Genomic DNA, 24,731 nt, shown 5'->3' on the forward strand with positions numbered 1-24,731 from the left:
CCAAGCCCTCCATCACTCCGCTAAATACCACCCCCTAGCCTCTAGTTTCCTTTTTCCCCTCTTTCTATTTTTGTACCGACCTTAGGGTCGTCTATCGCCATGTAACAATTTCCCTCTCCCTTGAGAGAGGAGACACACCTTTTGTACGCATGTTTTTGTCCCATAGGTCATATGTGACCTCCGAGGACGATAAATCAATCAATCAATCAATCTATCTCTCTTTGAATCGGCAACACACTTGAAAATGAGTAAGTATATAATTTCATTGATATAATCATATTTCAATGATTAGGAATCATATCTTCGACAAAAGGCTTTGTATTTCTATATGTTTGCACGATCATGTTATGCATTTAGGAGATTCTCTAACTCAGCGATATCATCAACAAATGGTGGCATGCAGCTATTGGTTGACGATATAATCATATTGCAATTATAAGGAATCATAGCTTTGACAAAAGGCTTTGCATTTCTATATGTTTGCATGATCATATTTTGCATTTAGGAGATTGTCTAACTCAATGATATCATCAACCAATGGTGACATGCGGCCGTATTTGGTCTCATATCTAGCCACCAATGCCTCAACTTCTATAACTCTAGCCTAACTTTGAGCAAGCTCTCCTTGGAATGTCAGAGATTATCTTTGGCTTGCCAAAGTGGCCCCTTGGGAGGCCATCTCAACAATTATTTTGTGCTCTTCTGGAAGAAGCAATATGGGATTCTTTCTTGCAAATGGTTTTGCCTCCATGGCATGCTAAGCATTGCTCTTTGGCGTGGCCAAATCCCACCCTTGCATTGTTTGGACCATCAACCCAAATTCACACGATTTACCATATATCGTGCAAAAATGCCTGTCGGATGCAGCATAATGCAATCTGGCTATTGTTGGGTATGCTACACTGACTTTGGATGAAGCATAGCAGCAGTAACTTTGCTAAGCCCTTGTACTGCAACTCAACGATATTTGGGTGGTGGGATGTTTTCCATGTGCAAATGTTGGAAAAAAACAACTCATGAACAAAGTGGGAGGGGCAAAAATTCTTGATCTCCTTGTAGGTCAAAGGCTCACTCTCTGGCTTAGATGTGTTGCAAAAACAATTTGATAGATATTGCTTGTCATAGAACAAGCTTTCATCCTTCAAGATGTGTTGAGCAGCTTGATTGTCCAGCTCATCTTCCACATCTATCACATTAGGGATTGCATCATTTCTTGTCAAGAAATTACATCGATGACATTAGACAATGGAAAACTACAAAAAGAATCCCTCACTAGTAACACCCCCATACAAGTGATGTAAACATATACAGCAGTTATCCAACCTAAAAGCTACAAGTCATATATAATCAATAGTTTGAAAGTACATAAATGATACAGAATGTTGCAACATGCTTTATATTGATTACAAAATTGGGGTTTTGTTAGAGATACAAAAATAATCCCAACATTACGACAAAGATTTTTAGCTCTCAAGCCCATCGTATGAGGAATGCCACAACTAATTTGTTTTAAGGCAATCGAAATATTTCAACAAGCTATATGCGTCCTTGCTTGCCATGCTAGTTTGCAACCAAGCACAAGGTGCGAGATTATCAAAACCTAGAGAGAAAACCCAAAAAACTAGCATCCTCATCTATATGGAGGAACTTTAGCACTTCATCAATGAATTTTCATATGGAGTATATAGTTTTGCAACCATGTGTACATTGGTGGGCTGCTAGATATCGATTTTAGGGCTACCCACCATTAGAGATTGGTCTAGGCGGCTCTTGTCGAGGGAAAAATGGATGGCAACTTTGGGAAATTCTTTGGTGTGAGAAAAAAGTGTTGCTGTATCCAAATCAGAAGCCCCCACATACACTCTATGCCAATTGAAATCTAGAAGAATGTTGTTCGCATGCCAAGTTAATTTTCCAAAATCTTCTAAGGTCTCCCTTACAATGCTCAGCCGCATTCTCCGTAGGTGCAGTTCTCCACTTGCGACACAAAATCTTGTGCTCCTCTTGAAATGCTGGACAGATGCACTTGACAGTATGTCGAACCATACTTTTCTCCCAATGAAACAAACATGATCTCTCTTTGTCTGGAGTAGACTTCTTTGCTACCCCAAAATAAACAGTACGCATAGCAATCCAATTGGCACTGGCTTCATCTGCCATAAATCCCCTAAACTCTGGCTTATCAAAACCCTGTTGCTTAACCACATTGTTCAGCATCTTCCAAAATTCAATCTGAGCATATTTATTTTCCACGCTAAACTCAGCAGTTGTAATGGTTAGTAGCTCTCGTACGTAAGGGTCATAGACATGCGTTGACATAGTCGGCCATCTTTGAACACGGTGAACATGATCAAAGTGCACCCACATTTGCTCCAAATTACCTCCAGGATGCATGTGATTCACCAAATCAACTCCACTGCCCGGTCCCTTAATTGACATTTTAAATACATGAGGTTGTACTTTATCACCCAGTTGGCCTGGAAAAAGGATACTATGGATAAAAGGATATCTGCACTTGCTTTTCAAGTCAAGAACTGCCTCAAGAACTTTTGAAGTGATATTCTTTGATCTTTTTGCAAACTCCAAACTTCGTTCGACTCTCCTTTTATTTGACAGAGGAGTCATACTGTCAAGGAATTCAGCAAATTCCAAATCTTCAATCATAGCACTTGCAGTTGAACCTGCTCCAATAAGCTTTTCCATGATAAGATCATTAGTGGTGGCCCTCTCCAATTGTTTTGCAGTCACCATAGGGTCCCGATTTGCTTGATTAAGCAACATTTCATCTATGTCACTTTCAACCATCCGACTCCTCCCTTCTACACATGGATGATTATGTTCTCCAAGATGAAAAGCACACCTAGTACAATTATGCTTATCTCTAGGCAAACAATAGTAAATCACTGCAGGACATGTAGATACACATTCTGGAATCTGTCCACAATGAGTGCATACCAGTGTGCCATATTGAGAAGAGATCAATCCTTTAGGATTGGATTTAACGAGCCGACCTCGCCATTGAGACTCATTGAACATATTTGAGCGCAAATAAAATGGACAATCAATGTTGATGCAGCGCAAATGCCCAGAGCATCTACTAAATCTGACAATGCCATTAAAACTATCACTGCTACAAGTGACATACTCTGTCCACATGTGACTATCATGTCTTTGATCCATACCACTCATACCTGAAGAATTACTAGATGGAGGTAATTCAAAATCAATATACCCATCATAATGAGCTGGTAGCTTGTCAGTACAAACCACTTCCTTGGCTTGATGGAGGGCAATATATAAATTGCTTTGCAATGGCATGCTCTTAATCATGTCAATAACACTCGCATTGATCTCAGAGAGAGACACTTTCTTGTCTTTCATGTCTTGAGAAACTTTGCCAATGCCAGCATCAATCTGATCCTCACTTCTCATATCCACCTTGTAGAACTGGTGTTGTTCATGATCAAGCATAAAAGTTTGCTCACCATCTGATGATATAGTAGCTTCTACCTTGACTTGCGGTCCAGATAATGTTAGTGGACAAAGACAGAAATTAGCATCACGAAGCTCAAAATGTTCTTGCAAAGAAGCAACTGTCAAAGAATAAATTTTGGTATCGAACATAAGCACTAGCTTCTGTCCACGCCCTGGACCAAAAACTGTAATGCATCTCCCCATGGGTCAATAGTGTGTTTAGCAGAGGGTAAGAATATCAAAGAGCAGTGGCATGGTTGTTTTTGATACAGCGGGTGTAAATAGAATAGAGTGATGTCTTTAAAATTCTATCCATAAGCACAAGCCGCCAGCAATATTGCACGTTTGTGTTCACACGAACATTAATTATTGTTTTATAAAATATATATTAGAAATAATAATTCACTATATAATATAGTCAAAACATGAAATATAAAGTGTTCAAAAAACGAGCCTGCTTTGAGTGTTAAAACACTTAAAAAGGACCTGTTTTAGTTTTAAAAAACACTAAAAAAACGAACCTGCTTTTGATTTTTAAAAACTAAAAAACGACCCTGCTTTTAGTTCTTTGAATTTTACGATTTTAAGTCAATCAAGCATATTAGTGACAACCGAACTTCACCTACCCAGTTAAATGTCCCATGCACAATATCCCATGCCGAAGTTAAGGGTGTTTACCCCATGCTGAGTGTTTTTGGTCACGAATTTCTAAAATGCTCTTCAAGTTTTTCAAAATTCCCAAAGTACCCCTTGTCGTGAGATTGAATTTCTTGAAAGGCAGAAAACCTGTAGCTTTTCATAAGAAGACTGACTGTCTATTAATACGAGTAATTGCTTTATTATTTTTAGTTATAATTTTTCATGGTAATTTGTGCCAAATTACATGCTAAGAAATTAAAAACGGAGTCATGGTTTCATATTCTTTAATCAAGCTCGGAAAAAACCTAGATATAGTGTAATCCCAACTACAAATTTTGAAATTTACCTTTAAATTTTATATTTGAAGGTGAAAAAACCCGTAAAATTTAGAAAAAATTAGTGTAATTTGGTATAAATTACCATACAAAATTTCCGTTGTTCCACATATGTAAAATTTAGAAAAGATATAGTGTAATTTGGTGAAAAAACCCGTAAAATTTAGAAACGATATAGTGTAATTTGGTATAAATTACCCGTAAAATTTAGAAAAAATTAGTGTAATTTCCATTGTTCCACATATGTAGGTTTGCCAAGTTTTTGAAAAAAAGATTTTTTCAAGCATTGTGATCATTAGCTATACGCGGGCAACTCCATGATCATTAGCTACACTCCATGCACTAATTAATACCTCCTGAGAGAGAGAGAGAAAGAAAGAAAGATAGGGAACAATCATAATATGAAAGGGGCCCTGTAGGCCCCTACTGAGGTTTTTTATAGCAATTCACAGCTATAGCTTTAAACAAATTCACATGTCTCTGCAGCGCTCTATCTCATCTCTCTTTGCAGCGCTCTCTCTCATCTCTCTTTGCGTTGTCTCTGTAGTCTGATGCCGCTTGCAGATTTGCCAAGCCTTTCAACCCAAGCCTTTCATGCCAAGCCTCAGGTTCCCTCCCGCCTCTCCCCTGCACGTGCTCGCCACCAAGCGGCTTGCTTGCGCCCACCAAGCCTAATGTTCCCTCTCGCCTCTCCCCTCCACCTGCTTGCGCCCACCAAGCTCTCAAGATGATAACGCTCGGAGAAGGGAGAACCTGCTGGGAGTCTAACTTGGCCATGGGGAGAAGGGAGTCTACGTCGGCTCGAAAACCTCCTGTGAGGTAGATTTGTAAACTACCTGTAGCCATCCACGCCGGCGTGGATAGCTACAGGTAGTTTTTTTTTCAATGTTTTAAAGCTATGTTTCTAAGGGTTATGTTTTAATTAAAATGAGAAGCCTTTTGTAACTGTAACTCTTCACTCTGAAATTGGAATTTGAACCTTTCTGTAACTATAACGCTCTCTGTAAAGCCCAAGAGAGATTTTGGAGGGGTAGTGCACCCCTCGCAAAGAGAGAGAGAGAGAGAGAGAGAGAGAGAGAGAGAGAGAGAGAGAGAGAGAGAGAGAGAGAGAGAGAGAGAGAGAGAGAGAGAGACCTTCTTGCCAGTGTATAGGAGAATCATGGAGGAAACTCAAACCAAAGCGCTTGTGTTGGGATAAATTGCCAAGGCTCTGCCAAGACTTATGTGTAATTTCCTTATATTATGCCATCCACGCCGGCGTGGATGGCTAGAAGGAGTTTTGGATGTGAAAATCTACCTCTTTATAAGCTCTCTCTGAGAATCTTGAGATCTGTATAGCTTCTCTTAAAACTACCTGAAGCCATCCACACCGGCGTGGATGGCTAGAAGTAGTTTCTTGCAACATTTGCTTAGTAGTAGTGATTCATTTTTGCATTGAGTTTAATCATGTTTTATTAAGCTAAGTAAGCTCAGTCAAGCTATCCACGCCAACATGGATGTCTAGAGGGAATTTCTTGAGATAAATTTTTATAATTGACCATACTTTTTTGAAATTGTTAGCTCCCCTCTATCAATCCAAGCGGACATGGATGCTTAGGTGGAGATCAATAAGATAAAGTTTTGATTTTTTGAATTGCCTCTAGGCATCCGCGTTGGCATGGACGCCTAGAGGGAATTTTAGTGAAGTAATTAAATTGTTTTTGGTTTTGTTTTGCAAGTCCTTCAATTCGTGGACGAGGTCGTAGAGGGAAACGGCTTTCTTCAACTCAAGCTTCTAGTATATTAGAGAGCAGTGATCAAATAAGTGCAGTCTCTGTCACAGATATGCCAGATGGTTTGGAGACACAGGAGGAGGAGATGGAAAGTCAGGACTTGGGGCTTGGCTCCATAAATGAAGTTTATGAATCTCTTGCCCCACAAGAGGCATGTTTTCAAATAGTGCCTTATGTCGTAAGAGATGAAGTAGCAGTAGAGACTGAGACAGGGGAAGAGCACAAACTTTACATGCATAGAGGACAAGATATTCTTCAATGTACTCGCATGTTCAGTTGTTATGACTGTCCACCAATTCCTTTATGTCGATTGATCCCATATGCAAGGGTGAGAGGCTTACGAGATGATGTTAGTGGATTGAAAGCTGCTTTTGCAAAGGAGGGCTACATGCAAGAAAAAGGAGCTTTTATTGTTTCAGTTTGGAATTGCAAGAAGGAGGAAGCTTATGTGACAGGTATTTCATTTCTTTGCTTTGGTCTTTCCTACTCTCTGTTTCTATGTTGTTTTTTGTTTTTCTCATAAATAGTAGTTGAGTGTGCTTTTCTGCCTATGATTATCTTTTTTGCAGAGGACCTTTCTTCATGGGACCCAATATGGGTTGATATATATAAAGAGTTTGAAATTGAGCTTTCTAAAAGACCAAATCTTCAAGTTCTCTCTAATAAAATGTTCTATGTTTGGGAGGGTAATCATAGAATGGTCGCTTGGATGGATGCTATTAGAGAGAGATTCTCCGTTGATCAAGAGAAACATTGTAGTGTGCTTTGTATAGTTATTGACCCTACTCAAGTGCCAGAGATAGCTCTTCTTAGTAGCTTGCAAAGAATGAATTTGTAAGCTTCATGACTTTCTATATATTCTAGTAGAAATTTTCTATGCTGTGTTTCTGACTTTGTATATATTGTATATGACCTTGGAATAGCATGAATACACATGCCCTTGTAGTCACGCATCTTAGGGATGAGCTTGTCAACTGCTCCCACATTTGTGTAGCAGATCATGAAGCCTATGTAATAGGGCTACCAGAAAAAGATCAAAAGTTGATTACTGCAGTCCGTAAGAAATACTCCAAGGGTGTGGAGCCTTGGTATCCACTTACTCGTCGATACTTGGGAAAGCTCTTATAAGATGTGAGTATCTTTGGCTTGCTTTTTGGAACGATCTTATATTTTTACATATATTCAATTGTGTATTGAAGGATAAAATATGCAAGTAATTGAGCCAAAGAGTATGTGCTTGTTTTATGCAAATTATTTATTGTTAAGTATGTTTTGAAGGTTCAAATGTCCAAGGAATTGAGCCAAAGAATAGAGCAAGCTAGGCACACAATGACAAACGAAGAACTAATAAAAGAGGAGGAGAAAATATTGAATGATTTAGCACTCAAATATAGAGAGCGCGTTGGGAAGGTGGTTGAACTATTTTTGTTTTGGGTGTTTTGCACATAGTGTAATAGCTGTTTAAACTTGGTTTTTTATTCGTTCCTCAAAAATTGCAGTTGCTAAATATTGTTGATCCGAATCTTGGACCGGATTGGATGGTTCGAGTTCTTGCACTCAAATGGGGTCTTGATAGTTGGGATACGCTTGAGAAACTGAACTTGATTGCTATGCATGATGCTCCTGTCTTGAGCAAACTGTTATGGGTTTCCTTGCTTGAGGCAGATAAGATTACTAGATTCTCTTATGGTTTAAAGAAAGGAGATCATGTGTATCACATGTGAGTAAAGTTTCTTTTGACTTTCAAGAATCTTTGATGTAGAGTTTCTAGTTTTTGTGATTATTTTAGTTTTTTCTCAACTTCCTTGTTATGTAGTTGGATCCGTAGAGAGGGCCTTCTACAAAAGATTTTTGATAGGGCCACAAAGTTTGTGGAGGACTTGAGCAACATTGCTGGTGGTATTTTGTTGCCTCATGATTGCTCTCTTGCCTCTTAATTTGAGGAGGTCAAGTTTGAAGCACGACCCTATCTTTATCCTTTGGAGACCTCTCTTGAAGCTAAGACAAAAGATGTTGACAAGCAAGCTATGAAGAAAGTGGACATGATACACATGGCATCTCAGCGGCTAGCCTACAGGTCAAACTCATCATACTTTTATTTCAAGCTTTCCATAATTACGAAGTGTGTAGTGATGTTATTTTGCTATTTTGTTTTAGATTTCTATTATTCTTGGTTGGAAAAGGCTTTCTACCAAGGATTCCATTCTTAGCTAAGCAGTGGGCACAACTATCTATTGGGGAAGGATGCATGTACTCCCCTTCCATGCATAAGCTCACTACTTGGGAGATGGAGGCATGTCCATGGTGGATAGACATGGCTTCTGGGCATGTATTGGCGAGAGAGAGAGAGAGAGAGAGAGAGCTTCACGATACTATGAGAGTTGGTGGCATATCCGTCGATGTGCCTCTCCCTCTTAGAGTGGACGAGGTTATATCCGGTAAATGGCTACTCAAAATAGCCTCAAACATAATTTGACTAAGAGCTTTAAATTATCTTTTTCCAAAAGTTATTTGTTATACATACCGGTAATATTGTGTTTCTTTGGTTTTTTCAAGCTACAAATACTTCTCGCAAGGGAAAGGAGGTGATTGTTGAGACTAGGGTGGATGCAAACATGGAGGGAGAGCATGGTGAGATTTCACTTGTGATGCAATTGTTTGTTTCGTTCGTTTATTGGAGTTAAGTCACTTTGTACTGCCTCTTGTATCGTAGTACCTCTTGGGGAGATTGTTGCAAAGAAAACCATTTCTTTTGTCTACATCGTTGATACTCCCTTGTCTTCTTTGTCCTCATTGCCTGACTCACGATGCATGGCCATTTCTGGGGACTACATAGCCATTGCTGCTGATTTTAGGGCCGGTGTTCGACATCCAGCATGGATTCGTGTTCATGAGCACATGGGATGTGCACACCTCGATGGGACCTTGTGCATGCGTGGTGGGAGAACAGTCTCATGGGCTGCTGATTTTATTTTTTTGGATCTTCCCTTTGGTGGTTCCCCATTAGCCTCCCTTGTTGTACCCCTTTGGGATGTTTGTAGCGAGGATCATGTTCGTGCAGGCATGTAACTTGCATATTCGAGTTTGTTAGACTTAGGGTGGTTGTTGATCATGGTCTCTATGGCAGGTTTTTGATTCATTCATAATTTTATACAATACTTGTTGATTTTTGTTGTGTGTTTTCTATTGTGACTTTTGAAACCTTTTGCAGGAGATACCATTGGTTGGGTTGAGAGATTTTGTCGTGAATCAGAGATGGCTATTCATCGTCGCATTGTGGTCCTCCATCATGGAGCTTATGGTTATTGTAACAGCTTTGGTGGTCGGATTGAGGTAATGCTCTTCTACATATTAACTTATTTGTTTCTCATTTTGGTGTGTTATTATTATTCTGATTGTCCTCTAATTGTCTATGTGGTGGTGTAGTGTCATTTTTCTCTCTTACTTATGGTGCATAGGGTTGGCATGCAACCACCTTGCTTTGTGGTTGAGAGCACCCCACTATTCAATTGGCTTGGCAGGCAGCCTTTGGATTCTTACATGATGCACCATCTTCCAGATTCTTCTCTAGCCAGATCATCATCAGGGGAGCCATGGCGTGGTGGCTTGCAATGAAGTCACTCTTTTATTGCATGTTTTGTGAGCTTCTTTGTAGGCCTGGAGGTCTTTGTTTGGAGTTGGGATGTGGTACAACGCCCGTATTGGCAGCATGCTTAGGCACAGGGCGGGTGTGTGCAGCAGTCGACATTGATGACACTTTGATTTCAGATTATGTGCAACCATTATTTCGCCCTAAAAAGCGAAGCAGAGAAGGAGCCTCCACCTCTCTTGATGTTGATGATGTGGGTGACATGCCTTCGCGTGTCAACCCCTTTGATGACTAGTGAGAGTCCACCTTAAACTTCATTTCCCCCACCTATTTTATGTTTCCATCATACTTTTATGCTATTTTGTCACTTTTTTGTATCATTGTTTAGTATTTGAAAATTATGGATAATGATTCAAACAACAATTTGAGATTTCTTGTGCTTTTAGGATGTAGATTTTGTATTGCTTGCATGTGGATTGTGAGACTTATCTTTTTCTTTTTGTGTGGAAGTGTGTTGCCAGTTTATGCTGAGGGGATTGCAAAAACCATGGCTACTGATATACGATACGATTTTGACACCCACAAGAAGTGTCAGAGACACAATGTCTTTATTGATGACGAGTGTGACTCTTCATAGTCACGAGATAGAACCATAGCATTTCTTGTTGTCATTAGAGCGCAGAGGCACGACATGCTGTTCTCTATATTCCACTAAATATTCCACTTGTTATCTTACAAATCCGAAGAAATCTCTATTTTTTTTGTATAAGATATGGAAATTCTCTCTTAGTACAGTTCTAGAAACTTTGTAGATGTATGAGCATTGTTGACTTGCATTAGATTGCTCCGTAAAATTTAAAGTTAAAATAAAAATTATGGTGTTGAATGTAGTTGTGGATCATTGCATGGTTTGTAATAGCTTTGCTACTATCTTGGATTTCTCATTGCTCGACATCAAGTATCAACCGTGCAAAAGAATCTAGAGTCTAATTTTGAACAATCATATTGCTACGATTACTTAGGGATTCAAGATATTAAAGTAGGATCTTCATTCATATTTCTTATCAAAGCCCATTTGGTTTCCTTATTCGCTCGAAAAATCTCGCTCGCCACACGGTAAGACTCCTCTTCAGGTTATGACTAGTTCTCTACAAGGTTATGGCTATGGCAGCCTAGTGCCAAATTGTGTGTAGGCAGATTGCGAGGGCATGTATCTATGAATTGTGGAATTGATGTTGAAGCTGTGGGTTTTTGGTGTTCACAGGGGACTACTCTTGTTGGACTTGTGGTGTTTCGAAGGGATTTTCCAAGGCTTTTGGTGTTGTTGTAGTGCTCTTTCAACGCTCTTGGGTGACATCGTTATAGAGGTGTTCTAGTTTGCTTGTTTCCCAACAACGCCAAGGCTTGGGAAATTTTTTTTATGGACTCGTCTTTGGAACCTTTTCACACGTATATAAGCTGACTAATTTTAAATTTGAGGGGGATAATCGCACTAAAAATCTCATATTATAACTAAAAATACCATAATTTGAACTGGCTTGAGAACCTTCTTGCCGAAATTTGAGCGGGCCATTCTTCATTTTGAACAGGCTTTGGATAAAGCGAACCTATCTTTTTTCGAGCCTTGACACACACACACACACACACACACACACACACACACACACACACACACACACACATATATATATATATATATATATATATATATATATATATATATATATATATATATATATATATATATATATATATATATATATATATATATATATATATATATATATATATATATATATATATATATATATATATATACTTGAAGGAAAGATTTGTCACAAAGGTCTTGAGGCATATTGCTATTGTTCCAATACAGTAACTCTGACATTTAAAGTTTCTATGCTCCCCTCGTCCCCCCCCCCCAAAAAAAAAAAAAAACCCTCTAGTTGAAGTGACGATCCCAGGTGGACATTTAAAAAGGAGAAGCGAACTTCTTTTTCTCATTTTTTTGAAAAGAACAGTATCGATGGCTATGATTGGTCTGCATCTCTCTCTCTCTCTCTCTCTCTCTCTCTCTCTCTCTCTCTCTCTCTCTCTCTCTCCTTCCTCCCCATATATATTCACTTTTGTTGAAGATTTGTCTTGTAAATTTTAAAGTCACTTTAAATTGTTCCTACACGTAAACATTTTGTTATGGCTTCCTCTCTTCTCCTGCGTCATTTGTTAGACTTTGCATTTTAGCACATTAAATACAACACTAAAAAATTATTCTCTCTCTCTCTCTCTCTCTCTCTCTCTCTCTCTCTCTCTCTCTCTCTCTCGTTGATTTTAGATTGCCACTCTCGCTTGCCAAATTTTAAGGAATTTATAGATTTTTAAGCATGGCCCACATGTTAACTCTTAAAAATTAGAAGAATAAAATATCCAAGAATTGGTAAAATGTCCATCGATTGGGAAATCTCTCTACCGATTTGGGGACTTAATGTGAGCGTTGGTCTTTGTCGGGCATTTAATCCATTTTCTGCAGGTGAAAAACTTTAGCTATCCTTTTAAAAATACACTAATGTCAAAGAATAATATCTTGAAAATTTGAAAAGTGCGTGAGCTCAACAGTAAAATCTTTCTTTCTCTCTCTCCCCCTCATAAATGTACATGCGTATGCACTCATGCAATGTGATGGTCTCTCTCTCTCTCTCTCTCTCTCTCTCTCTCTCTCTCTCTCTCTCTCTCTCTCTCTCTCTCTCTCACACACACACACACACACACACACACACACACATTCATGGTCAACAATGTGGAAAACGACCCGTGCATTTGCATGTCATGTATGTCCTTAAAGCGAGATAGTCCCAAGTCGATGTTAGGAGAGCTTTTTTCTTTTTCTCAAGCTCTTTAAAAATACATACTTCCAAAATTTTCTAAAACATATCAATATTGGTCTTGAAAGAAGCCCCTTGAAAAGATAAAGCCAATTATATTTTCAAAAATTACATTTCCATTAAACAAAAAAAATCACTAAATTCTTTTTTTTTTGTTATATCTGCAAAAAGTAAATTCGCATTAAGTAACAGAACCTCCTCTAAAGTTATGCCCTTTTTGTTGTGTGCAATTAAACTTCAACATTTATTTTATGTAGAATAGAAAGTCTTTTGAATTTACATTTGAAAAGGCTTGTCAGTTCTTACATTCTTACATTCTGCAAAGGCTTTCATTTCTTACAATCTTACAATTTACTTGCATTTTAGATTAGATGTTTTGTAAGGTGTTTTTTGAAATGAACCAGGGAATGACACGTGGACGCCCTCTCCTTTCTGGAAAATTTTAAGCTGCATTATAAAGAGTAAATATATACCCCATCTCCTTACCCTACCCCTCGAGTCAAAAACTCCATCAAGTGGATCATAACCATACAAGGTAGTTTTCTACTTACTCTACAAGATGCATACAAGTTTCAATCCGTTTGCATATAGGCAATACAATTAAACGAATCAAACGAGTATATGAGCACATACAATGTTTGTTAACAAAATTATTTTATAAAAAAATTATTATGAAAGTATAGAAAAACACTTGTAGACTGACAGTAATGCACTCAACACTCTATGGAAGAGAGTGAGAGGGTGTTAAAACATGGTGAGACGGCAGAGAGAGAGAGAGAGAGAGAGAGAGAGAGAGAGAGAGAGAGAGAGAGAGAGAGAGCGAGCGAGAGAGAGAGAGAGAGAGAGAGAGAGAGAGAGAGAGAGAGAGAGAGAGAGAGAAAGATGGGGGAGTGAAAAATATAAGGTGGGCCATTATTCCGTTGTTTTTGGTGCCCAAAAATATTTTGTTTGAATGCACAAATTTCAAAAAAATATAGTGATCAATACAATTTTGAGCAATATATTAGTGATTGATATTTACATCAATAATCGATATATCATATCAGAATATTAAAAATATTACATGTATGAGAGATGTGCACTGGCCTTCTCACTATCTCACACGGGCATTGGTAGGAGGGGATCAATGGCCCACACCCATTTCATGGATCGGGTGCGATTTGAGCCATTCGATGTGCTTTCTGTAAATTCAGGAAAATAGGTTAACTTGGGTGCAGCAAAACTTGAATAATTCGAGCCCACCCCCTCCCCTGAAATTGAACCAAGGACGTCCCCTTTGCAAGCCTACCACCTTAAACACCTCGCCTGCGCGTGCTTGTTGAAAGCATAGGGAGAAGGATTCGGGTTACTTTACTGAACTCGGGAAAATTGGTAAATTTGGGGCGCCCGCAAGATTGACGGCCCACGATGCCCATGCTACGGGAATTAGGCATGGCCATTGATCCCCTCTTGCCCATGCCCGTGTGAGATAGGGCTAAGGGTGCACTGGGAGCAATGCATTACTGCATTGTGTTTTTGGTGACCATGATGATGCTTTAATCATGATCCTAGGTGGTTCTATGTTGGTGACACGCACACCAAATTCAGGTAAAAGTGCACACTTTGGTGATAGGTAGCTCATACATGCGTTCTTTCTATAGAGGCTAAGGAAGAAAAGTATAAGGATGTGTCCAAGCTTGAGGTTGAGAATCCTCTATCTAATCTCACTACAGTAGCAGAAGTTGAAATGAAGTCAAAGCAAAGGAGGCTTCCTCAAACTTAACATTGCAGCTACTACCTCCCTCTGCCTTTAATACTAAATTAAGGTACATGTTGGATGAGTTGACACGCGGACTTCCCTGACTCGTCTTTTCTCAACAAAACCCTTGCCCATATTCTTGTTGCTTTCCCTAGCCATTTCTTTTTTAGCATTTGTTTGTAGAGGAGTTTTCTCAGTTTGTGATGCCATCGACTCCTTGAGTTGGCACACTAGTTTCCCTCTTAACACCACCCACTCCAGTCACTCCCTCAACCACAAATCAAACAGAGCCCCAATTTGCTTCATTGTATTTGCTGGCATTGATCATCTCATCCTCTATGTCTCCACTAACAACTGTATCTGACATGTCAACATCGATAACTCCACTTGCTTAATCAAAGCTAACATCTTTTCTTGCCTTTTTGGCACTAATAGTCTCACTTGTCCCATCGATATCTGTGTCCCTACCCTCAAGGGGAGGGGAGGACGTGGGGTTGAAGGAAGGGCAAATGAGGGACGCGTGGCAAGTAGGCAAACAATTTTTTTTTTTGTATAATTCGTCACAAAAAAACAGCCCCGCTGTGTCGCCACTTACACGCATGCAAGACTTGATCCCATTCGACCTCCTGCAGCCACTTGATGCCATCTGACGCACCTGCTTACCTCATGTTGTCGGCCCGTGGATAGCTTCCTCAACAAGTTTTATGTGCTATCAACTCCTCATTATTATAGAAAAAACACAGTAGTACTGGTGATAGTGAAAATCGATGCACTATGTACACCCTTCCCTACATGTGGGCCCCATGTAACCACTTGGATCTAAAGAATGGGAAATTCTTTATTTTATGCATCATGCATGTGTATATACATATGCGCAATTCCTTGGTCCAAAAAATTTATAACATAGTTTGCCCATCCCCTAGCCTGCTAGATCATTCATGATCAGTAGTAGCAAAAAGAGATATGAGACTTGCTGCGTCACAGGTCTCCTCATCCCTCACCAACATTACTTGCTCCATAGACAACTCATCTTGCTCCACCATCATTAACCTGGCATGATATAATTTAAGACGCAATTCATTTACCCTTGACTTATGTGGAATCCCATCCAAGTTAGCTTGCTGATATGTACCATTCCAAAAACACTCCACTACCTTGAAAGGTCCTTCCCACTTAATTTGAAACTTCTTTTGGAAGGTGTTGTCCAGCTTACTCTTGTAGTGCAAAACCAAGTCATGTTTCTTGATACCCTTACTTTTGACCTTTTCATTTATCTTTGCCAAAGCCTTATCTTGCATCTGCCCATAACGTTCCAATGCACTCATCCTATCCAGCTGAACCTTTTGTAATTGTAAGAGCCTCTCTTTGAATGCATCACTAGGCGGCCCAAGCAGCTTATCTAGCATCTTGACCGCATGCAACTCAACTTCCACAAGCAATAGTGCTTCCTTTCCATATACCAAATGAAATGGAGTAAACCCTGTACCTGTCTTCACTGAACTACGAAAATCCCATAATGCACTAGGCAATTCCAAATCCCAATTCTTTCCTTGGTGCTCTGTCACTTTCGAAAGAATTTGTACCAACTCGCCATTGAATCTTTCATTTAATCCATTATACTACGGGTAATATAGAGTGGTATGCTGGTGCCTAATCTTCATCTTTGCTCATAAAAAGTATAGCAGTTTAGCTCTAAATCCTGGCCCCTCATCCGAAAGTAGCTCTAGTGGTACCCCAAACTTTCAACATATTTCATCGTACACAAATTTTGCCACATCCTTTGCGGTGATTTGTTTTACTGCTATAGCCTCTGCCCATCTAGAGAGATAGTCCAATGCAGTCAAAATATAGCTTTTGACTCTTCTTGTGATAGGTAATGAGCCTATTGCATCAATCCCCCACCTTTCAAACACATCAAACGCCATAATGGTTTTTCGTAGCTCTAGCTTCAACACTCTCTTCCCAAATGCTTGACACCTATTGCAAGACCTACACCAATGGTGAACATCTTTGTGCAAACTAGGCCATACATACCCCTCTTGCAAGATCTTATGCAAGGTGACCTTTAGAGCAAAATGTCCGCCACATGCACGTTCATGATTGTCTTCCAATACTCTATAAATCTCCTCACGCCAAGGTACACGTCTCAGCACGAGATCAACCCCTTTCATGTACAAGACATCACCGATCAATTTGTACTTGGATGCTCTACGCACAAAACCATACTTCTTAGACTTGTGAATGTCCTTTGGAATGATTCCTGTTAACAAAAACTCCTCTTCTTGAGCCAAACTTTCCTCGCCATGATAAAGAGGTAAATTGGTCCTCAACACAAATAGCTCCCAAATCATGCTTTGAGATGATTCATGTGCCTCTCCATTTAGAGCACGTTCAATGTGTCTGATGCTCCATGCTTTGAACTTTTTTAACAGTCCTTTAATTCTAAAACACATTTCCTTCAATGAGGTGTTCTTGCTCTTCCACACACCCAACACTTGCTTCACCACTAACAAAGCATATCCTTTTATGCTCAACCTTCTAATCCCCTGCTTCAAAAAAATGTGAAATACGGGTTCCAAAGTAGCATATTCAGCCTCATTGTTACTATGTACATCCAACTTGAACCCTCTCTTGCATACTAGCTTCCCCTCTGGATCATAAAGTGCTATACCCCCTGAAGCTGCATCATGGCTCTTTCTGTATGAGCCATCAAAGAACAACACATGTGCATTGCTGATATGTGGCACTTCTTCAACTACCCTTCTCACCACCTCTTCCTTAACAAGGAGGGGATTCTCCTTGTAAGTCAGCAAATCAGCTAGGGTAGCCCTTATACTATCTCCCACTAGAAAAGAGAACTCAAACTCCTGCAGCTCAATTACCCATTTCTTGACCACATTTGACATGTTAGTGCTGTTAATTAACTTTGGCAAAAAGGCGTAACTCATCAAGAAAACAAAAGGTTGTGGTAGCAAGTAATTAATCGTTGAGAAATATTACACTGGCCATCTTCAGTTCTTCTATGATTGTTTTCGAAAAAAAATGTTTCATTTTACTAATTAATCAGTTTTATTTAATTAACCAGCTCTACTTCCAAGAATTTTCTCTCTGCTACCACCTTCACTCGGCTTGCACAATACACTGGCCTCATATAATGGATGCCCTTCCCCTTTTGCAATAGCATGGCTCCAATGGCATCATCTCCTAATGATGGATTTACATAAAATGCTTGCTCCCAATCAGGAGCCTGCATGGCTGACAACCCCCTAACACCTCTTGAAACACATCTTCACACTTGTCATCCCATTGCAATGGATCATGCTTTGCCACTTGTTGTAATGGATAAAGGAGCTGTGAAGACAATGGAATAAACCGTGCCATGTACTTTGCTTTGTGTATAAAGGTTTCCAATTGCTTTGTACTCGTAGGTGATGGAAGAAGAATAATAGACTTAACCTTGTTTGGATCAGCCTCAATGACATTTTCTGACACTATGTGGCCCAATAACTTCACCCTTGGCTGTGCTAGATGACATTTCTTTGGATTTAGTTGTCCTCCACATTCATCATATTGAGCCAATACCATCTACAGCTTCTCATGGTGTTCATCCCTACTACTGTAAACACAAAAATCGTCCATAAAAGCCTTAACACAACGATCAATGAATGGTTCCAATACCCAATTTTCTCTCTCTTGATAGAAAGATGGTCCATTTGACAACCCAAATGGAAATACCGTGTAGCAATAATAGCCCCATGGAGTAATGGAAGTTGTCTTTGTTCGGTCTTTAAGAGAAATTTTCAATTGAAAATAGCCTGAAAAACCATCACACACACTGTACCTCTCATAACCTGCCCACTGAATCCAAGATCTGATCGATGAATGGAAGAGGATATGGGTTCTTCTTAGTGTCTGCATTTAAGGGTTTAAAATCTACACAAATCTCCACTTTCCATCCTTCTTTGGACTGACTGCTACTGGACTCACCCAATTTGTGGTCTCCACAGGGACTATGAACCCTGCCTTCAATAACTTGTCCACCTCTTCCCTCAAGGCTTCCATCTGCTCTTGGACCATCCTTCTTAGCCTTTGCCGCACTGGCTTAGCACCTTCTTTCAGCTCTATATGCATCTCTTCTCCTTTGAACCCTCTAATCTCTTCATATGAAGTAATGAACAAATCAGGAAAACTAGCCAGCATGTGCAAATATATCTCCTTCTCCATAGCTGAGAGGTCTCCACTGATCATTTGTGTCATCAATTCCTGCTTCTTTGACAACTCAAGCCTGGTTTTCATTAGCCCTTCAATCACTTCATAAGGCCCTTCGCTTTCATCTTCAATCTCATTTGAAAATGCAATTAAACCAGACTCTTGGATCTCTTTGTCCATTAGAAGAAATGCAACATCAACATCCTCATCCCTGTTAGTAGTACTATCACTGTCCTCGTCAAACACTGTGGAATAGTCTTCATCTCTAGACTCATCCTCATCTTCATAAAGTTCCTCCAATAATTTCCTTTTGTCCATAATATATAGCTTCTTGGCACCTGTCTTTCCATAGAGGCTAATCGTACCACGTCGCCAGTCTTGAACAGCTCCCACTGCATGTAACCATGATCTGCCTAGTATAATAGGGTATGCTCCCAACCCCGCTGGCATCACATGAAAATCAACCACTGCCTTTGTATCATACGCCTCCACTTCTAAGCTCTTTACAACACCCAAACATTTTACTTTTTGATGGTTTGCCAATCTGATCCAAAAACTTGACAACCCAGTCATTGTAAGACCCATCTTCTCAACGCATGAGTGTGTTAGACACATATTTGGGCTTTGCCATCAACATAATCTTGTCCCAAACTTTTTCTTTTGTTCCACACATTTACTATTGGGAAAATGTCTGGTAGCTCATCCATCACCAACACCTTCACTGAACCTCTCTTTGGTTCTTTCTCCATTGGGTTAACCATCCTCTTCCACTGTCGTTGTAGCTTAGGCACCATCTCTATAAGCTGCCCAAAAGTAACATCTGCTTTCTTGCTTGTCAGATACTCCTTCAAGTCATAGCTTAATTGCCCATCCCCTAGTGGAAAATCTGAAACATGAAACTTGTGAGACTAGCCCTTCTTTTCCTCTTGGCCTTGACATCTTCACCTTCATGGCTCTTTCCCTTTTTTTTACTAGGACCTGGGGCACTTCTTCCTTCCTTATTCCTTTTTTTTACTAGGACCTGGGGCACTAATGTATCCTCCAACTTTGCTGCCTTCTCCAAGGTAACTACACTTATCACTTTTCTCTTTTCCTTTTCCTCTTGGGTTAATCCATTGGTTCCTTCTTCTCCCTTAATTTTGATGCAATAATCATTTGACCTAGTTAGCACCTGTCTTCGCAATGGATACATGTCTCCCCCCATCCTTGGTCGCTTATCACATTGTGGGCTGATGTGGCCCAACTCTCCACAATTATAACACATGGGCATCTGCCTCCAGTGTAAAGAATGAGGATGCAAGAGAGCTACACAAGACAAGCACAAAGCACACAGAGATGGAAAGCTTCTTCTTCTTCTTCACAGAAAAGAGAGTACAAAATGACTAAGTGCTAAAGCTGAAAAGTAGCACATATGTACATGCAACTCGCTAGAAGCATACTAGGCTGGCACTATAAGTGTAGTCTAGCTGTAGAATCGCTAGCAGAGATCCTCTGTGTCGGTCACCTAACGCGCCAATGAGTAAATGTCGTAAGCGGCCAAGACCCGTAGTGGATGCTAGCTCAAGATGTAGAGCTCGACATCTCAACACTCCCCCTCGAGCTCTGCATGTCGCAGAGTCCAAGCATAGTCCGGAAACATCGAAGCTTCTCAGCTCCGAGGGCCTTGGTAAAGATAACCACTATCTGCTCCTCTGTGCTGACGTAGACCAAGTCGATGTCGCCCGCCAACACTCGCTCTCGAACGTAGTGGTAATGGACCTCTATGTGTTTGGTCTTGGCATGGAACACTAGGTTCCTAGCCAAATGCATGTTGTTGAGGTTGTCACAATGGATGACAATCTACTGGTCCACCTGCACTCCCAAGTCCTCAAGTAATGTGCGTAGCCAAGCTACCCCGTACGCCGCAACTGTTGCACCTGTGTACTCAGCCTTTGTGCTCGATAAAGCAACCGTAGGCTGCTTTTTGCTGCTCCAAGTAACAACAGCACTCCCAAAAGAGAACATGAAGCCACTCGTAGATCTCCTATCAACAATGCTACCTGCCCAATCTGCATTTGTATACCCATACAATGCTAATGGTGCATCTGCTACATAGAACAATGCATAGTCAAGAGTACCTTGCACATACCTAAGTGTGCGTCGTACTCCATCCAAATGTGGCTTCCTCGGAAGCTGCATGAAATGACTCTCCAAGCCTACTGTGTAGCTCAAGTCTGGCCTCGTGATAGTCAGGTAGATTAGACTACCCACAATCTTCCTGTACATGTTGACATCCTTAACAACATCACCCTTCTCTGCACTCAGCTTTGCATTCACATCCAAGGGAATAGAAATTGGCTTACAATCAGCCATACCATACTTTGACAACATGTCCAAAGCATACTGTCTCTGTGATAGCCATACACCCTCTGGAGTCCTGATCACCTCAATGCCAAGAAAGTAGCGCAACTCGCCTAAATCTTTCATTTCAAACTCCCATTTGAGAAGACCCTTCACATGGTCAATCTCCATAGCATTGTCTCCAACAATAATAAGGTCATCTACATATATGGTAATGACCACAATCCCCACATCACTCTCACGTACATAGAGTGAATGATCAGCATGAGTCTCCTAAAACCAATACTGACAAGATACTTGGAAATCCAGTCATGCCATGCTCTAGAGACCTGCTTCAAACCATACAAAGCTTTGAGAAGTCTGCATACATAATCTGGGTAACCTCGATCGACATAACTAGGTGGCTGATCCATATACACTTCCTCTTGCAACTCACCATTCAAGAAGGCATTCTTTACATCCATTTGATGCATAATCCATCCTCTAGATGCAGCCACTGCTATGACAGCTCTCACAGTTGTCATCTTTGCCACTGGAGCAAAGGTCTCCTTATAGTCTATGCCATACGTCTGTGCATAACCCTTTGCGACCAGCCTTGCCTTGTGACGCTCAATGTTACCATCAACCTTATGCTTGGTTTTATACACCCATTTACAACCAATAGCTTTCTTGCCACTTGGCAATGGCACCAACTCCCATGTGTCGTTTGCTTCCAATGCAACCATCTCTTCATTCATTGCATCATCCAATGCACATTTCCAACTGCATCCTCAAAACATGTGGGCTCCACATCCTGTATCACCTTAGCCATGTAGGCTTGGTGATGCGCTAGATACCCATCATAAGTCAATTTTTGAACTGGATTTCTGACTCTATTAGATCTGCGCGGTCCTGGGTCACTCCTTTGCCCTCTAGCATCTTCTTGTACTTTCCTTACACCAGGTGTCCTGACAGCCACAATTCCAAATTCCTCATCAAGACTTTGTTCAGAACCATGTGAATCCATGTCTACATGTGAAAAACCTGATGATGCATCAGCCATAAAGAGAGGTTCATCAACCTTCTCCTTTCCTTTTCGTGATACATTCCCTGTACCTGCTAGTGGAGTAACCTGCGTACGTAGTCTACCATTCCATGGTTTCTCAACAGAGCCACAAGAAGAGGACTCTTGTGGTCCACTCAAAACCTGTGACTGTGGCCTCACATTTTGTACAACCACATCATCTTTTACATCAGCCCGAATAGTGCCATGTGCATTACTGTACCAGCTGCTCATCTCATCAAAGACTACATCTCTGCTCACTCGTAATTCTCATGTAGTAGGATTGTAGCACCTGTACCCCTTTTGTTCAAGGGAATATCCCACAAGAATACATTTCTTTGCTTTAGGATCCAATTTCCTACACAACTCATCTGGTACATGCACGTAAGCTATGCAGCCAAACACTTTCAAGTGTGCCAAATCAGGCTTTGTACCTGTAAACTTTTCCTCAGGTGTTACATCATGCACCGCAGCTGTAGGTGTCCTGTTCATAATGTACACAGCTGTATTTACAGCTTCATCCCAGAAATGATGAGGCATGTTCTTCTCATTCATCAATGCACGTGAAACCTCTGCAATGTGCATGTTTTTCCTTTCTGCGACCCCATTCTACTGTGGAGTATATCTGCATGTAAACTGCCTGCGTATACCATGCATTCGCAAAAAATCTAAAAAATCATTGGAGAAGTACTCTCCCCCTCCATCTGACCTCAATGTCTTGATTTGCATATCTGTCTCCTTCTCAATCATGACTTTGAAGTCTTGAAAGTGACCAAACACTTCACTTTTGTTATGCATGAAGTAGACCCATACTTTCCTTGTATGGTCATCAATGAAAGAGACATAATACCTGCAACCATGTATACTTGCAGTATCGGCTGGACCCCAAACATCTGTGTGCACTACCTCAAGTGGCTTTTTACATACATTGCGCTCATGTGGAAATGAGCCCTTTGACTGTTTTCCAAACTGGCATGCTGCACACACTTTATGCATACCATCCACCTTGAATTTGGGCAAACCTTTTACAATCTGTTTTGATTGCATGCTGCGCAATCTCTGCTCATTGACATGGCCAATGTGTTTGTGCCAAATGTTACCGTCAGCCACAACACCTGTGCCCTGTGCAAATAATGCAGCTTTTACCTCAGGCATGTCTACATTCAGCATAAACATTCTGCCCACACATTTTCCCTCTGTGATCAGTTTACAGCCATTCTGGAAATCTTCTACATAACAGCCATTTGGATTGAAGCTAACCTGCAAACCCTGCTCAACCATTTTTCCAACAGAAACAAGATTCTTTGTAATGTTTGGGACATGAAGTACATCTGCTAAGTACTTTGATTTCCCACTCTTCGTATTTAGAGGTATGTCCCCTACATGAGCAATGGGGTGAGCTGTGTCATCTCCTGTCTGCACATAGCGTGACACATCTGGTTTGCACATATCTCTAAACCACTCTCCACGAGACGTCATGTGATTAGAGGCACCTGAATCCACATACCAAACATCATCTTGGGTGGAATTCTCTGCAGTCATTGTATTCATTACATGCTGCATAACAAACATGCGCTCGTTTTTTCTGTCATCTGCATCTCTGCTAGTAGATGCATAGTTGCCCTGTTCTCTCTTTCCACTTGCTTTTCCCTTTGGACAGTCACGTGACATGTGACCTCTTTCACCACAAGTCCAACATTCTCTGCTATCTGGAGTATGTTGCTGCCTGCTTGATCTTGCACAACGACCTCTTTGACTCCCCCTACCTTGAAACTGGTTTCCCCTGCCACCTGTATTGTTTTGATTTGATTGACCTTCCAGAAATTGGCTCCTGCAACCCCTTGGGCCTCGACCATGACCTCTACCTCTACCTCTGTTGGAGTTAGAATAGAAGGCCTGTTCAGAATTATTTCTGCCATGAGAAGAAGATGTGTCAAGGTTCTTCTCCTCCAGAATAAGCATAGAAATCAAATCTTGGAACACGGGGATGTCGTCTCTTGTATTCATGGAAGACCTGAAATGTACATACTCATCTCCTAGACCATCCAAGCATGCACGGACAATGTCATCATCTTCCACTGAGACTTTAATAGATCCAAGAGCCTCAATGATACTCTTGATCTTCAAAGCATAATCATTGATGGAGAGGTTGTTCCTCTTAACCTGATTTAGCTCCGACTTTAGTTGAAGCTTCCTCGCCTTGGTGTTCACCTCGAACACTCTGCCTAAGTTTCTCCATGCAATGGCGGGGGTTTCAGCATCCTGTAGATAGCCCATCATGCCATCTGTGATGCTCATAGAAAGCCAATACATCACTTTGCTCTGGCCTTGTTGCCAGTCCCTCAAAGCTTTCCTTTGTTCTGCTGTAGCATTTGCCTTGGGAATCTCTGGTTCCTTTTCATTGTCTCCTTCTACATAGTCCCAATAACCTTTTCCTTTTAGGAAATTTGTTATTCTGAACTTCCATGCAGGGTAGTTATTTTTCTCAAGCTTCTCAGTAACAATCTGATTGAAACCGTCAGACATCTTGAAGCACTAAGACAAAATAGCTGCAATCTGCAAAAACCTGCAAATCTGCTGAACCTGCTATCGTGGTACCTGTAACGCTTTCTACACTCAACGAGTGTCCACAATCAAGCGTACATACAAACATTGTACTTGTACAGGAAATCTCTGTGTACTGCACTTTGGAGACCTGTTCAGAAACTTGGACG

This window comes from Adiantum capillus-veneris, chromosome 29 (assembly GCF_014529385.1).
Source record: "Adiantum capillus-veneris isolate H3 chromosome 29, ASM1452938v2, whole genome shotgun sequence".
NCBI classification, from domain to species: domain Eukaryota; kingdom Viridiplantae; phylum Streptophyta; class Polypodiopsida; order Polypodiales; family Pteridaceae; genus Adiantum; species Adiantum capillus-veneris.